The 14743-nt window shown below is 42.4% G+C and overlaps 1 protein-coding gene across 4 annotated transcripts in view; it reads right to left on the bottom strand.

Annotated features, from left to right (window-relative positions):
• LOC8027270 (monocarboxylate transporter 9) overlaps positions 1-13972 on the bottom strand; it is a 48248-nt gene extending 34276 nt beyond the window's left edge. The window contains exons 1-2 of one of the 4 annotated variants that reach the window (XM_040222583.2): positions 13897-13935; positions 4194-4384 (exon numbers count right to left, since the gene is read on the bottom strand). The gene's annotated coding sequence lies outside the window, so the exon portion shown is untranslated. Of the gene's footprint in view, positions 1-4193; positions 4385-6835; positions 6910-13664; positions 13684-13896 lie in introns of those variants that run through there. The other 3 variants (XM_040222582.1, XM_029982614.3, XM_040222584.3) reach the window with 3 other exon arrangements.
• Positions 13973-14743: the final 771 nt, after the last annotated feature.

Below are 14743 nucleotides of genomic sequence, written 5' to 3'. Positions count from 1 at the left end.
GACGAGGCACTTTTGGCGCTGCTTTATTGTTGGCGCCACCGGATTGTAGCGTCGGCTACGGTCCGACTTTGAGTGAAACGGGGTGCAGCTCTAAACTGGACCAGTTTAAATTGCCGCCGACTGCGTATCTTTGCGATTGACAACATATATTTATAGAGAAGTACTTTATTTCGAGATGGCACGCGAAGAGGTTTGTGACCCCCGTGGCGCATTCTTCTGAATAAGAACGAGAGCATGTGTATAAAAAATGCTGGCTTTTAAATAAATAAAAGCAAATATCCGCAAAAACAAAAAAGAAAGCTGCTTTTTATCGCGAGATCGAACAATTCTGGCGGCGTGCACTCGCTGACTTGGAACACGAAACTCGCCATAATTTATATCTACGGGGTGAGAGGCCTTTCATAACTGAGAGTAGTCCGCCTTTTTGTGCCTATCTTTATTTTTTTTTCTTTATTGATGCTTATATCTTTTAAAGCAGGAACCGAATCAACAGCGCTTTCCTCGCCTTCCCCTTTATCAACAGCAACGCCACAGGGGCGTAAAACGCGGAATAAATTGTGTTTTCAATCAATCCTTAGATAGAAGGTAGATAAGAGAGTGCCGTCTTAATACTCGGCGTTCTCCAAGATACCTTTATTTTTTATTTCTCCTCGTGTATATTGTTGTTTCTCCTCGTGCATACTGTTGTTCCTTCGTCGTTTCCTAATGTCCTTTATAATCCCAGTTCAATTATCAACCTCGGAGCAGCAAATAGAAAGCCGGCAGTTGATGCCACTATATTATTTACTTTTTTTAATATGTTATACGTTCTATAAATTATCAACTTGCACACCGATGTAATCATCCCTAACAATAGGTTCCTTAGGCTTAACATATACCAAAAACATTTACGAATTTGTAAATTTTAATTTTCGTTAATGATGTTAGTTGTGTGCCGCTTTTTGTGTTAGGACGTTTTTGTTGTTTTTTTGTTTTTTTTCTATGCCCGCCGTTTCCTACATAGTCATGCCTAAAATGTATATACAAATTTACGTTGCCTTATTACAAAAGAGCGCTAACATATTTTTCTTTTTAAAAGTGTATTATGTTATATTTTCTGCTAGTTTAAAGAACGCAGTGTGTATCGAGTTTCAATGATCCAAATAAGCTGAAGTAAATTTAATTTCGACTTACAGCACTTTCTCAAGTATGGTGCTTGGAACGCGTTTTCCGATTCGTGTGTTTAGCGCGTCCAAATAACGGTCCCACGATTTCCGCCTGGGGACGTCGTCATAGAAGTGTCATGTTGACGCCGGTCGCGACCCTGGCGGTGTCCCAGCAGCAGTGCTGGATGTAGCAGGCACCTCTTTTGCTCCACGTTGATCTCCAGTTTTGACAGTCCACGGAATCTTCAGCAGCCTGGAGTTGGGACGCCGCGACGACAAAGACACTCGTGTTCTCTTGTGCTTTTTTCGCCGGCATTGCCACTACCAACCGCCAGGATGGCGACATTCGACAGCGTGACACTCTGGCTTCTGTGACGTCATTTGTTGCGATTTCGGGACCACTTTTGATGTAAGGGCAGCATAGGACGACGCTAAAAACACCAGTTGGAGACGCGTTCGAGGCTAAAGAAAGAAACCGGATCTCGATCCAGTGTTTCCCAAACTGTAAGTCGCGAACCCCAAGGGAATAACGACAGATATAGCGGAGAGGGGCGAGGCGAGGGGTTCATCAGGCGTCTTGGGGACTCGAAAAAGAAAATGTTAACTTAGCTTTTCTGCGGCGACGTCGATGGAAACGACGTACAGGTCGGAGCTCAACATCGAGCAGGGACTGGGAGCTGCCGGGCTTAAACTCCCCCTTTGTTTTTAGAAGCTGCGCTCTAACAAACAAGTTCACTTCAGGGATTAAGAATAAAGTCATTCCTGCTGGCATACAATTTGTTTCGGCCGTTTTTAGCTCAGCCGTTTCACTGTGACTATAAAAACTATGAAATAAGATTTTAGCGACATGTTTTATGCAGTAAATTTGTGTTTGTTCATGCACTGAAACCCAGAAGCTTGGGACATAGCAAAAAGTTGGGGAGAGGGTCGCGACGAGATATTTTATATTTCTGATGGATCTCAAGGTAGCAGAGTTCGGAAAGCGCTGACCTGAACAGCTAACCTTTATTTCTATAATTCGGATGTCGTAAAGCATAGAGGGTTGTTCTTAATCTTTCTTGTATGACAAGGTCTAACCTCCAAAGCAAGCTGTTTTATTATTTTTATTTTCAAGATAATGTTGTACATGTTTTAAATTTCAGTTCTCTTGAAATAAGATAGGTCTGTCGTTCCACCAACTCCTTTTCTATACCAAATATGCCAATGCGGTAAAACATATTTTAAAAGTTCGACGCATTCATGTAAGCGGCTTCGTCTTCCGACCTTAATTTTGTATACCCTCACCGGTTGTTTTTTTTTAGCCCTAACAAATATATGTGCTTTTGTAAAGGGTAATCGAAGATGAATCTATTGCCCTACACTAACTTTCTCTTTAATCATACAAATATGAGCGCAACAGACGGAGCACAAGAAAGGACAGGACAGGACAAGAGCTACTTTCAACGTTAGTTGGAAACGTCAGTTAAATTGTCAGTTCAAAGTAGCGCTTCTTCTGTTTTGTCCTCCTTTTCCTTTGTCTTTTGCGCTAATATTGTGTGACGCTCAACCAACCAGGCCGCAAGCGTATTTTGTCTCGCTTTAATTAATTACCGTATGAATTCTTTCCCGGATTATATGCCCGTAGCGATCAGCTGAAACTTAGCTAGCGTGTGGCAGTCGGTTATCACCCCAAACATATAGCGGAAAACCAAAGCACGGAGCTCAAATTGCGCGGCAAATATAAACTAAATTAAACCACTCATTACAAGCTGTATTCGAATTCAGTTGCTGACAACTCAAGAAACGCATGGCGTAGTTTATTATATTTACTATTCTTGCATCTTCATCGCCATTATGTCGTATGCAGTCTACCTTTAATATTATATGCGATTGTGATGTAGATATTTCTCTTGATTTCGTTAGTTTCAAGTCGGCCTTGCAAAAGCGCATTTTATCCAACCAAGAGTTAGTGGAAGGTTGTATTTGCTCTGCAAACTTTTATTTGTGCCCTTACAAATGTCTGTGTAATTTTGTGCATGTTTGTATTTGAAATAGTGTTGCTGTGAAAACGAACTGACGGTGCACCACACAAAAGTTGTTAGAGCTGTTTGTGGGCATTAAAGAAAAATAAAACATTATTATTATTATTATTATTATTATTATTATTATTATTATTATTATTATTATTATCTTCACGCTTCTTGCGTCCTGATGCTAGACTCTTATTGATTGCGGCGCGAGAGAGGAATGCTCGGGATTCACCATATCCTGCGTGCTTTACGTCGTCGGTTACTACGCGGAGATCGAGTCGTCTGCGTGTTGGGCAGTGGTGGCGGTAACGTCAAAACGACGCCGGGCTCTGATTGGCTTTGCTTAAAAGTATAGTGGGTAGACCTCAATGGCTGGATGCTCTGAGGTCTACCCACTATTTTTTTTCTTTTTTTGATCAGCCAATAAGAGCGCGGCGTTCTGACGTCATCGCAACCCCTGTGCAAGAAGCAGACGAACTTGCCCTCCGCATAGACTTATGCAGTCACTGACAGCTTAAGAAATGCCGGGCGTGGGGTGCCCCGGAAATTGTTTCGTCAGTCTACACCTAATTGGGTTGCAACATTAGCCGATAAGAACGCCAAGGAACCAATCACGGAGCAAGAAGAGTTATTATAATAAACCCCTTCCTCGAGCTGTTTAAGCTCTCTGCAACTACTGGTGCCCATATGTTTCGGTGGCGCCCTCTTGGGGTTTCCTTTCGTAACGTCACGATCAGAATTTTTCTCGCCACGATTAGCGGGATTTATATCTGCCTCGTCGTCGTGATTGGCAGTTGCCTCGCCGTGAACCGGTGATTTGGCAGGCATTATCAGTGTACACAGGAACCTAGCTGTCATTAGGCCTACCGCGAACTTCGAGTCGAACACAGCGACGCCTTTGGTCGCGCACATCGGCAACAGTTGCTCCTCAAACCAGTTCGGCTGATTTAGTGAGCTCAAATTTTTACGTTTAGAACGTCATCCGGGCCGTCATGAGCCCTTCGCTACTTTGCTTCCCTTCTTGGTCACCCAAACTTACCATGCCTCCACCGTATATTCTCCAGTGCACAAACAAAGAAAAGTGAAGATACCGGCTCTTCTGTAAGGAACACCGGGCTCCGCACAATTTCGAAATGCATTTCCCGGCGCGCCGCCGACACCACCACAACAACCACCACGCCTCGATCGCCTACTTCGTGCGCCGAGTCAACGAACCGGTGCCCCTCCCACCTGCGAGAGACGCACGGGCAATCGGTAAGTGCATCTGGTACGCTTCGCAAGCTCAGCTCTTCGGGCAGCTGCGATAAAGCCGACCCGCGCCGGTGATCAAAAAGTGCGCTACTTGGCAGGTGTGTGCCATGTGGTCCGACAACTTTTGCTTGTTGAATACTTTAACCTCCCGCACATTTGTTTCTTTCTTCTTTTTTTGCGAAGCTCTCGGCAGCCGACGTTTATTTGGAGAGTCGTTTTACCGAAGGTTCACTGTACTATATTGAGTGCATCTTATCTGCTCTTCTGAGAGGGTATTGTGATGTCTGGCCATAGCGAAAATATCGATGGCTCTCCTTTTCTATGCAGTTCCCAGTGTAGCGGAACTATTTAAGGACCGTCAGAAAGTAGCGATTCAGGCGACTTGGCTCATGACTATACCATATAAAAACAGCTCGCGAAAAAGTAGTGCTTATGAAAGGAGTAGACAGGACGAGCGCGCGACCTTCTCGGCAGATGTGGGTGCGCCTCTTTGTTCTCGCGTGCATGTCATTTTTAGCGGAAGGAACTACGCTCTTTCTTCAAATGCAATAACTTCTAAGCGTTTTTTTTTTACTGCCAATGGTTTGGGAACATTTTCTCTGGCGCCTAGAAACGGCTTGTAACAGAGGCCCACGAGTCTTTAGCCACAGAAGGAAAGCTCCTCGGTGATCGTTTTTGAGCCGTAGGAATCGGCTGAAATGCGTTACTGTCGACGGGTCACGTACATTTTCCCAAGTGAAACGCAATAGAAATAATGCACTGGTAGTAGAAACGAATAACTTTCCTTGTTAGAGAAGACGAAAAAGAGAGTGAGAGAAAGAGAACGAGAGAGAGAGCTTACTTAACAAACACAATAGGATACGACACTTCAAAGGCCAATCTCCGGATAGGGCAAATACTACCTAGAAGGCAAAGCCTTTGCGTAATCATTAGTGGATACCCGACAGGGAGCGAACACACTGAACTTTGACGAGAGTACATTGCAAAGCGCTAGACTCGTACGTCTTATCGTCACCGCCTGCAGCGTCGCACTTGTCAGATGCAACAAGACAAGCTGGCGGTGACGCTGATGCGAGCTAGGCAGCGCCGCGTAGATTCACTCCTGATTGGGAAGGGGGGGGGGGGGGATGCAAGCCTTGTCCTCTAGGCGGTATTGTTAAGGTTGCCCTAAAATGCAGTTCATTTTCCGGCATTGGTAATATACCTCGCCATGCGTTTCCGCGGCACGTGTGTGTTTGTCCTTTATCCCATTTGTTGTTCGTCGCCTCCGGCTAGAATCATGTGCAACATTCATCAGCTCGCCTCTTTTACGCCGCCCCCCCCCCCCCCCCCCAAATCCGAAAACTTTGTCCATCCGTCCGTCAGCGCATTTTCCGCTAAATTTAGCGGCGAAACTGGCGTCACGTGACGTCACCCGTAACGTGACCTATGCACCTTGGTAAAAGTGACGGCATTTGACCTAGACGCCAACTCAGTTTTCCGCTACATTTAGTGTGAAAATTCGCGTCTTGTGGTCAAAACATTTACTCATGTGCCCCTCTACATTAAGGGAAAAATCGACGTCACGCAAGCTCTACACCAATTAAGTTACTCGCTAAATTTAGCGGGAAACTTCACGTTTTGTGACCTAGACGCCAATACAGTCCCTCCCTTCCCCCCCCCCCCTAAATTTAGCAGAGGAAATCGACGTCAGGTCACGTGACCTATACAACCATTCAGTTTTCCCGCCAAATTTACCAAGGAGAGGGGAGAATATAAGTCACGTAACACACCGATCCCCCCCCCCCCCCCTTTATTCCCGATATATAATGCATTACGTGCATTCTGGGAATTTGAAGAGAAAGGTCGCTGCCAATTTATTAACCCTGTCTTCTATTTAGATGACTTCGATATCGACTGAACTTCGGAGCTTAAAAAGATAGTGGACCGCTTCTTTTGGAAATTTTCTTCCGTAGCCTGCGATTGACAAACTACCACGCTCAAGACATCTAACGTAATTCACTTTCACTTCTTTCTCCATACGAGAATGTGCGTTGAAAGGCCGCCGGCGGCAAACCAATTCAGACTAGGTACCACGTGATACACACACGATGAGTCTCGATCTGCGAGCGCGTCCAACTAATCTAGTTAAGGAGACCAAAACAGTAAACAAAGAAGACGAATTACCTGCGTCAAGATCGCGATCCCGCGGCGCACAAAACCGGGAATGCATGCAGCTCGATATCCAAGCGACAGATTGAGTCCGGGCGTGGGTACGCCAGCGGGTATTACGTGAAAGCATGGGAGTCGCGCTCACCTTTTCCAGCCAATGTTACGTTGTAAGCGCGCGCGAAAGCCAGTCGCAATGTCCTCTCGTGCACGGGGTCGCGTGCTGGTGGGCGGCGCGGCAATAATGAGAACGGGTTTGGATAGCGAAATCTCGCCACTGACCCGGCTGCCGGAATCCGCTCGCCACCGGACACTCTTTCTACACGAAGGCTGCTGCGGCACTCCGCCCTGTCAATCTGCAAAAGTCGACAAGGCCGCTTCGCCACGTTTTTCCGTTTGTTTCTTCTTAGAACAGCGTACAGTAGACATAACTAAAAAAAGAATATGAAGCGGTCCCCATTGGCCCACAGGAGCCATTTACCAGCTGCAACCTAGTAGGAAGGAATGAAACGGGAGATATCTACTAAGCACTTTGTAGGCGCCGGAATTACGTCCTTCCGGCTGAGTAGATGCCCGTTCGATAAGAACTGTTCAAGTTAACCAGAAAATGGTTATATGGTTACAGTGTGGCTATAATAAACCAATCCTGGCTGCTATCGGGAGAAGATCGAGGTTAGCGAATGTCTCACCCTTGAAGTAGAAGCAAGGTGAGTTATTATTATTCAAAGAGCTCTGATTTGTCCGTGGTGTGATACGGGTAAGCCTCCGGCAAGTCTAAACCGGTGGCTGGTTCGCCCCTTTGGTTTGAAAGTAAACGAATCCTAGGGTGGAGACTCCAGAAACACTGTGGTGCGAATTCTTGTCTTTCCCTTTATGGTTTGTGGAACTTGTTTTGTTCCTCTCTCCCTCAACATCTTATTTCAACGTTAGTATTGCATGCATGCTGAGACTGGCTGTTCGGTCATGCATAATTTATTTTTGGAGTGAGAAACTTCCACGAATTACACTGATATTAATGATAATGTGAATCGAGACTAAATGCTTCCTCACTCATGCTACAATGCATAAGAATTTGTCCACATAATACCGGGACTAAGAAAAGTGGGCTGCAACTGTTATTTCAAGCATCCGTTGTAATTATTAATTATTTTCTTGGCTGTTCGTCACGTGCACTTCTCGCAACTTTTTTATACTTTGCCATTTCTCCTAACAGGGTCATCAATATTACAACACAAACTTTCTAAGGGTAAGAAACAAATTTTGAGGGTTCTGAAATAGTTCTACAAACAATAAAACATATACATGTTAAGTGTCTCAAAATATTACGTTCCAATCGCTGCACAGGGTTGGTTATCAGTGCAAACACATGTATTCAATACGGCGGAACTACTTCTTTGTACTGTGAATACTTCCTGGAACTCTATCTCCGCACACAAACTTCTACATCAATCTGATAATAAGCTTTTATTTAATTTACTCCAGAGTCCGCAGTGTTGTCAGTGTTGTAATAAGCTAAACAAATGCGGCTGTCAAATATGCGGCTGTCAAAAATATAATCAGTGTTGTAATAAGCTAAACAAATGCGGCTGTCAAATATGACACCTCTAAACTTAGAGGTTTGCCTAATCGTGCACGATAGAACCAGCAGTAAGTATGTAAGGTAGAAAAATGTTATAAGCGTAGCAAAATTGGTATGAAACTAAAGCTTGGATTTCAATGTTCTTCAATGTACTACAAATCTACCGCCATATTCGATTTAAATAGAGCGCCTTTCCTATCAACCCAGAGGCTCCCATGTTCGGGAGTGCCTCGAAGTAGAGGCTTTGGGACTGTCTCCTTTACTATCATCCACCCGACCGTAATGTGAAAGGCCGTCGACATTTTAGCTACGCGGTGCGACAGTAGTAACTGAATCTCGGCAAGATATCTAGGTGCGATAAGTTCCCACTCACGCGATGGCACGTCGCATAGCAAAGCCCTCAAACATACGACTCCACTTCGCTTTCTAACGCCAGACATTAACATGTGACTGTCAAACTTCAGATATTACTTGTTATGGCTGCTATTACCCCTTACACCCAACATATTGTGTTTGCAGCAATCTATATCCGAGCACTAATTATATTTATCAAAATAAAACTTTGGTAGCTCATATACAATGTATCACGAGAAAAATGCTAGTGAAACTTTTGCAGTGAAAAGATAGATTGCTACTAAATTATAAAACAAAGGTCGCATATTTTTCTCACGAAGTATATTTAGTTCTTTTGTCAGTTTCATGACTCTGCAAGGCACTCATACTGTTTCCTTTTTTCGATTCTTCACATTACACGAGAGAAACAACTTCGCCGATATTGCGACAACAGGAAATCCGGAATGCGCAGAACTGCCGAGAAAACGTGTTTCTTTTTTAAACATTTCTTCGCTGTTTGTTGTTTAGGATGGTTGTACCATTACAAAAAGTTTTTTTTTAAATAATAGCTATACCCTTTAACTTAATGTCTTGTTATGCCTTCTTTCCAATAATATATGTACTATAGATTTATACTTGATTTTGGGTCGTGGAAATGTTATGCTGTGAGAACAAAACATTGCTGCGATGCGTGCTCTATTTCGTGCGTTGCATCAGCAAATACCTTTAGAGATTTATCCAGAATACTCAATAGTCATGTTATTCATTTTATGTAAGAGTTCTTAACTGCAGTGCCAAAACTAGCAGTAAGCCCTGGCCTTCAGTAACAGCCAAATAAACTTGGCTATGTGTACCTATGTATGGTTATATCCGTCTGCGAGTTTTGTATATTACTTTGCGTACTCATGTGTCTTGATAACCCATGCTGTGTTAAGAAATCCATTTTTTTTTTTGTATTGTGACTCCCCTTACTGTAATGCCCTTCGGGGCGATGTAGGTAATAAATAAATAAAAATAATTAAGTAACGAGCTTGATACTATCCTAGATTATGAAACGGGGGGTATTCCACATTCAGCATTCGAATCGCGCCATATCCTGTAGCTCCAATTTGTTTAATCAACGTGACAATTATTGATCCCCATATTCTAAATTACTACAACCATTGGCACGGGATACACACCAGAAATCACCAAACAATTCGTTCTTGGTTGCTTTTTCACTCGGTAATGAGCGTTTCACGACCGTCACCGCCCTCGTTTTCTTTTTTTTAAACAAAAGCCAACTATAGAGTTTTAGGTATGGTTTCAGCATCTAAAAAAGACACAAAACCGTGTTTCCATTTTGTGGTTTTAGAGGGCTTCTGACAGGGTTACGTGAAAAGACTGCCCCAAAAAGAACTCCCACCAGTAAGTTCTTTGGTTTAAAAAAAATATAGCCAGGAGAAGTGTGGCGAAGTGAACAACCTACCTATCAGCCTTTGCAATAACAGGGCTCATTGCGCGAAGTATTTCTGTAATATTAAAAAGCTTTATTCCGCCGCTTTTGATTGGCAATAAATGCATTCGTTTTCTCGGAGCGATCGGTTGCTTCAATTATGAAATCGATCCCGAAAGCTTTTCGTTCGAATTTTATCCAAGCTCGATGAAAATGGTCCAGTTTCGGTTCAACTCCCGAGAAAGCGCGATAACAACTGAAAGGGGCCAGGTCCGTTTATATTCACATATTAAGTAAACTCATGACCATGAAAAAGAAACCTTGCTTATTTTCGTTACAAGGTTAATTAATAAATTAGTGAAGCTGTAACCTGTTCATTACTTGCCTGCGTGGAACAAAAACAACCAGCCTGTTTCACGCGATGCACTTTACTAAGGAGTAACCACAATGTGAAAGCTAACCGAAGGAGCAGTATTGACGTTATTACACACGTCTCGATAAAAATGATAGCTCTGATCCGATAACATATATTTAGGGGAAGAGAAAGTTAATGATTAGAAGAGCAACAATGTTCGAAAAGCTCCGAGGGAGCTAGAACACATTCCCTTTCTGCCATCACTTCGAAATTTTGTTTTTGCAGTAAGCGCGGTTTGTAGCTATGATTGAATTGCCCAGTATTTGCCTTCAATTCGAAATTAGACATCACGTGCACAGTGCGAGATTCTTAAAGAAGGTGACAAGTAACACCTACTGTAAATTTTTAGGAGTGTTAATTTTCTTGTCAAAAACAGTGGCCTGTGTACCTAGGTAGCAATGACTCCTACAAACATCACAGTTTTCTGTACCTCATTTTTATAACACCAGTTATGACACTGAAAAATTAGTCTTCAGAGAAATTTCAACCTATGTCTGTAAAATTGAACACAAATAACACCAGATATTCTTTTTTCTTGGCAATAGCTATCTTCTTCTGGCTTATAAAACTAAGTTTATAATTTCCCTAAGTTTCTTCTGAAGGTGAACTTTGGGGGTTCTCAGGGAAAGTAAGCGACAAATGTGGGTATTACTTTAAATAAAGATATGCAGAAGTCTCAAAAAAGAAAGGTGATGGCAATGATTCAAAATACAAAGGCCAACTTAAAAGCTTCCGATAAAAATTTGGAAATAAAAAGGTTGTCCTTATTTTTTTTTTGGATACTCTTTCATACGTCATAATGCTTCACTAAAAGTAAAACCCGCAAAGATAAATTTCAGGTTTTGCTTTGGAACGACAAGCGCAACTGTCCCGTTCAATCCCAATAAAGCAAAAGTAAGCCTTCCTCTTTCTTTTTTTTCTGTGGTACAGGCTAGTAGGAAGCAAGAAAAAAAGTTTCCTAAATTCTGGGGGCCTCAGAGTTGTTATCAATATTTTACTAAGAGACGCATCTTCTGCGTTGGTCACCACTTTGAGGCCTCCGGGAGTCGTCTTTTTTGGTATGTTGAGGTGAAAAAAAAAGATTTTTCAAAGAAACACCTAAAACTGTTGAACAATTTTCTTAGGTATATAGGGGCGTGCACGTTTTCTCTACGATTACCTATGCAGTGTACTTGACGCTCCAAACTCGACTTGTATCTATAAATATGAGACGGACTACAAAATGTACAATCTCAATCAGAAGCAAAAAAAAAACTAAAAAATTTCGACAGGACTTTTACCGCGCAGGTATTAAGAAATAGGGGTCCACAATTAACGATAAAGCAAAAATACAGGTCAAAACGCGTTCGCATAATCCCACATGAAATTACCCAGATCAAACTAATTGCAAGCCCTACGGACAAGCGTCGACAAACATTGGCTTCAATAAATCAAAAAGAAATAGAAGCCAATGTACCTTGTGTTTGCGCGAGGAAATGACCATTAGATGTTTCATTTCATATTCCTTTTGCTTCTAATGACATCCGTTTACGTTTCAGAGCTAAACGGCTTTCGTTACAATAACCGTATCCTTTTTTTCATTGTTGGCTAGCACGGTATTGTAATGATTAGACATGGCCGATTTTCGTTATTTTACAATCTTTTTCCACGCGTAAGAACTAATAGGTATGAAAAAGACGGGATTATTTTCTTTTGTTATTTTCTCTGCGGCTGCATTGTCAACGAAGAATTTTTATTACACTCACTGGTCAATGGGCATGCGCATCCGTTTTGATTCGGTTCTTTGGGTTACTTCGAGGGTTATTTCTGCAAAATTACGGTCCTGCAAATACCTGCTGGATTGCCTTTTTATTTATTTTTTCAGCAAGTCCACGAAAGACGCACTGAAATAAAATCCATAAACAAGATGGCGCATTAAAACCCGGAACGACTCAAAGGTATCGCTTTTTGAATCAGCAGTGAACCGAGCACCAATTATGCAAGGCGAAAGATGAGATATAGTGTGCATGGCTGGAGATACATACTCGTGTTGTTGTTTTTCATGACAGGGCAAACTGTTACAATGTAAATTTAAGTGAGTTTCTCCGAGATCGTTGTAGAAATAACCCTCCATACAAGCCGCCTCAGCATCCATCAATCATTATATTTTCTGCCTGTCCTCACTTGTTTTGTTTTCTATGCTACCGACAGCATCACCCTAACAGAACGGTAGAGGTGCGCAGCAATGCTCATCACCTATATTGAACATCAGCGCCGCTGTGATCCTGTCATCCCGCCTCGTTAAGGCAATTATCCGCAGCAGCAGACCAAACACCAGCCCATGGCTCCGTCGCCCTGCCCCTGCTCCGAAACCATGACAAGCCGAATCACACGAGGCCGACCGACGATCCGCCGTCTCTGTTCCCAACCCCCGGCGTTTTGAAGCTTCTTGACGTGACTTCCCAGCCCGGACCGTGCCGTCGTGCGGCTGTGGCTAGTGCAGAGGTCTTTGATGCTGCAGAAGAGGCTGAAATTCAACGTTCTTCATCTTCATCCTCACTCTCGCTGTCGGCGGCCGTCCTTTGTTATTATATGTGTGTGGCTTTGTAATTGTGCTTCATGTGTTCGTATATTCACCGGCCGGGTTGGCCGTTTTCGTCGGAGGGAGGACTGTTAGGAAGGTGAAGATGACGAGGGAGCAGTGGCACGCACGCCCCCCCTCGCGCCAGGACCCACGTGCCGGCTCGGCTTTCATAAATCCTTTGTCAGTTTTATCATCGTGTCCTATCCTTTCTGGAGCTGACAACATCACACCAATGAGATAATATTTTTTTTCAACTTGCCATTATACATGCTTCGTCATGGTGTCTTTCGTTAAACTCCATGCTCAAAAAACAATCTCTCGAACATTTATCACTTCCTAATATATATATATATATATATATATATATATATATATATATATATATATATATATATATATATATATATATATATATATATATATACAACGGGCATGGTGGCGGGAGGCCGAAGGCGTGGGTATATAACTGAGAAGAAAAAAACCCTTAGTGAAAACAGCAACAACGAACGATTTAATCTTCGACGTTTTGCCCGGTGTCCGGCCTTATATATATATATATATATATATATATATATATATATATATATATATTAGCAAGTGATAGCTATTCGAGAGTTTGTTTTTTCGACCTAAAGTTTAACGAAAGACACGAAAGACCATGACGGGGCCACAGTAGCAACATGAAAATATACCTGATTTAATGGAATTATCATAAGGGGCTATGAAGTAACGAAAACCAACAGATGAGCAGACGAAGTCAGTATAGCATTCTCGCGAATCTCTCACCTGTGAAATTGTTCCCCAAACTGGTTAGATTCTGAATGACTACCATGTGTTGCACACTTTCACTACGCATTGCTATTCAGGACTGAATTTGTTGTTGTTTCTAAGCAAAACCGCGATACATACACTTGCATAAAGAAGAGTTGACGTGTTAAAGTTTGATGTATGCCTTGTTGAGTTTTGAATTTTTCCGTTATGATGCAAAACGCTGGGAAAGAAAGAAAATGAAACTCACAATGTGTGTGCGTCCGGCGCCTTCAGCGAGTCCACTGATAGGTCACCACTTCATTGTATAGCAAATATCTTTTTCCGTTCTGTACGGCGACATCGACAATGCTTTGCTTATCGATGTTGCCGTGCTGACGTTTTCTTCGTATATCTTATCTATTGTCTATTGTCGAGTAGGGGCAGAAACATTCAAATCCTCCTCACGCTAGGAATTGCTCAATGATTCTTTGGAAGACTTTACATAAGACTAAAAGCAAAGCTGTTCGAAAAAAAAAATGTCGTATTTTTTTATCAGCGAGCTCAGAAGTAGCAAAACGCACGTTCATGTTGTGTTTAATGTTATTCTCCGTTTAATGTTACTGCAATTTTCTTTACAAATGGTTGCTTTTTTTATGCATGACTTTCATGAATGCCATATTAGTTTGATGTCCCTGTAATGTTCTTGAGAATATAAAATTTACAAAATTTGGGAAGTATTTTTTATTTACTTGATTGCAACAATTCGCACGTCTGTTAAAAGAGCCAAACCTGCAGAGAATCGCAAGAATTAAGTGGCATAAGGTGGGTACATTTTAATAAGCTCCTTCAAAAACAAGCACCTATTTCATGTGATGCCGAAATCGATAGTTACTTTCGTAACTAAGAGAATTTATTTGTGTTTCTGGTGACAGATCCATCCTATCTTATTAAATTTCTAAAAATTAAGTTTGATAAAATGAACCCCCTTTCCGCGCGGGGCGGCGGAGAAAAGCTCACCGGAGAAAAGCTCACCGGAGATAAGCTCACCGGAGAAAAGCTCACCGCAAAACCGGCAGATGCGGAGAAAAGCTCACCGATTTTGTTTTTAACTTAGC

The sequence above is a fragment of the Ixodes scapularis genome, unplaced genomic scaffold (assembly GCF_016920785.2).
Source record: "Ixodes scapularis isolate PalLabHiFi unplaced genomic scaffold, ASM1692078v2 PGA_scaffold1__304_contigs__length_218370807, whole genome shotgun sequence".
Lineage (NCBI taxonomy): Eukaryota > Metazoa > Arthropoda > Arachnida > Ixodida > Ixodidae > Ixodes > Ixodes scapularis.
This window is presented reverse-complemented; position numbering and strand designations above follow the sequence as displayed.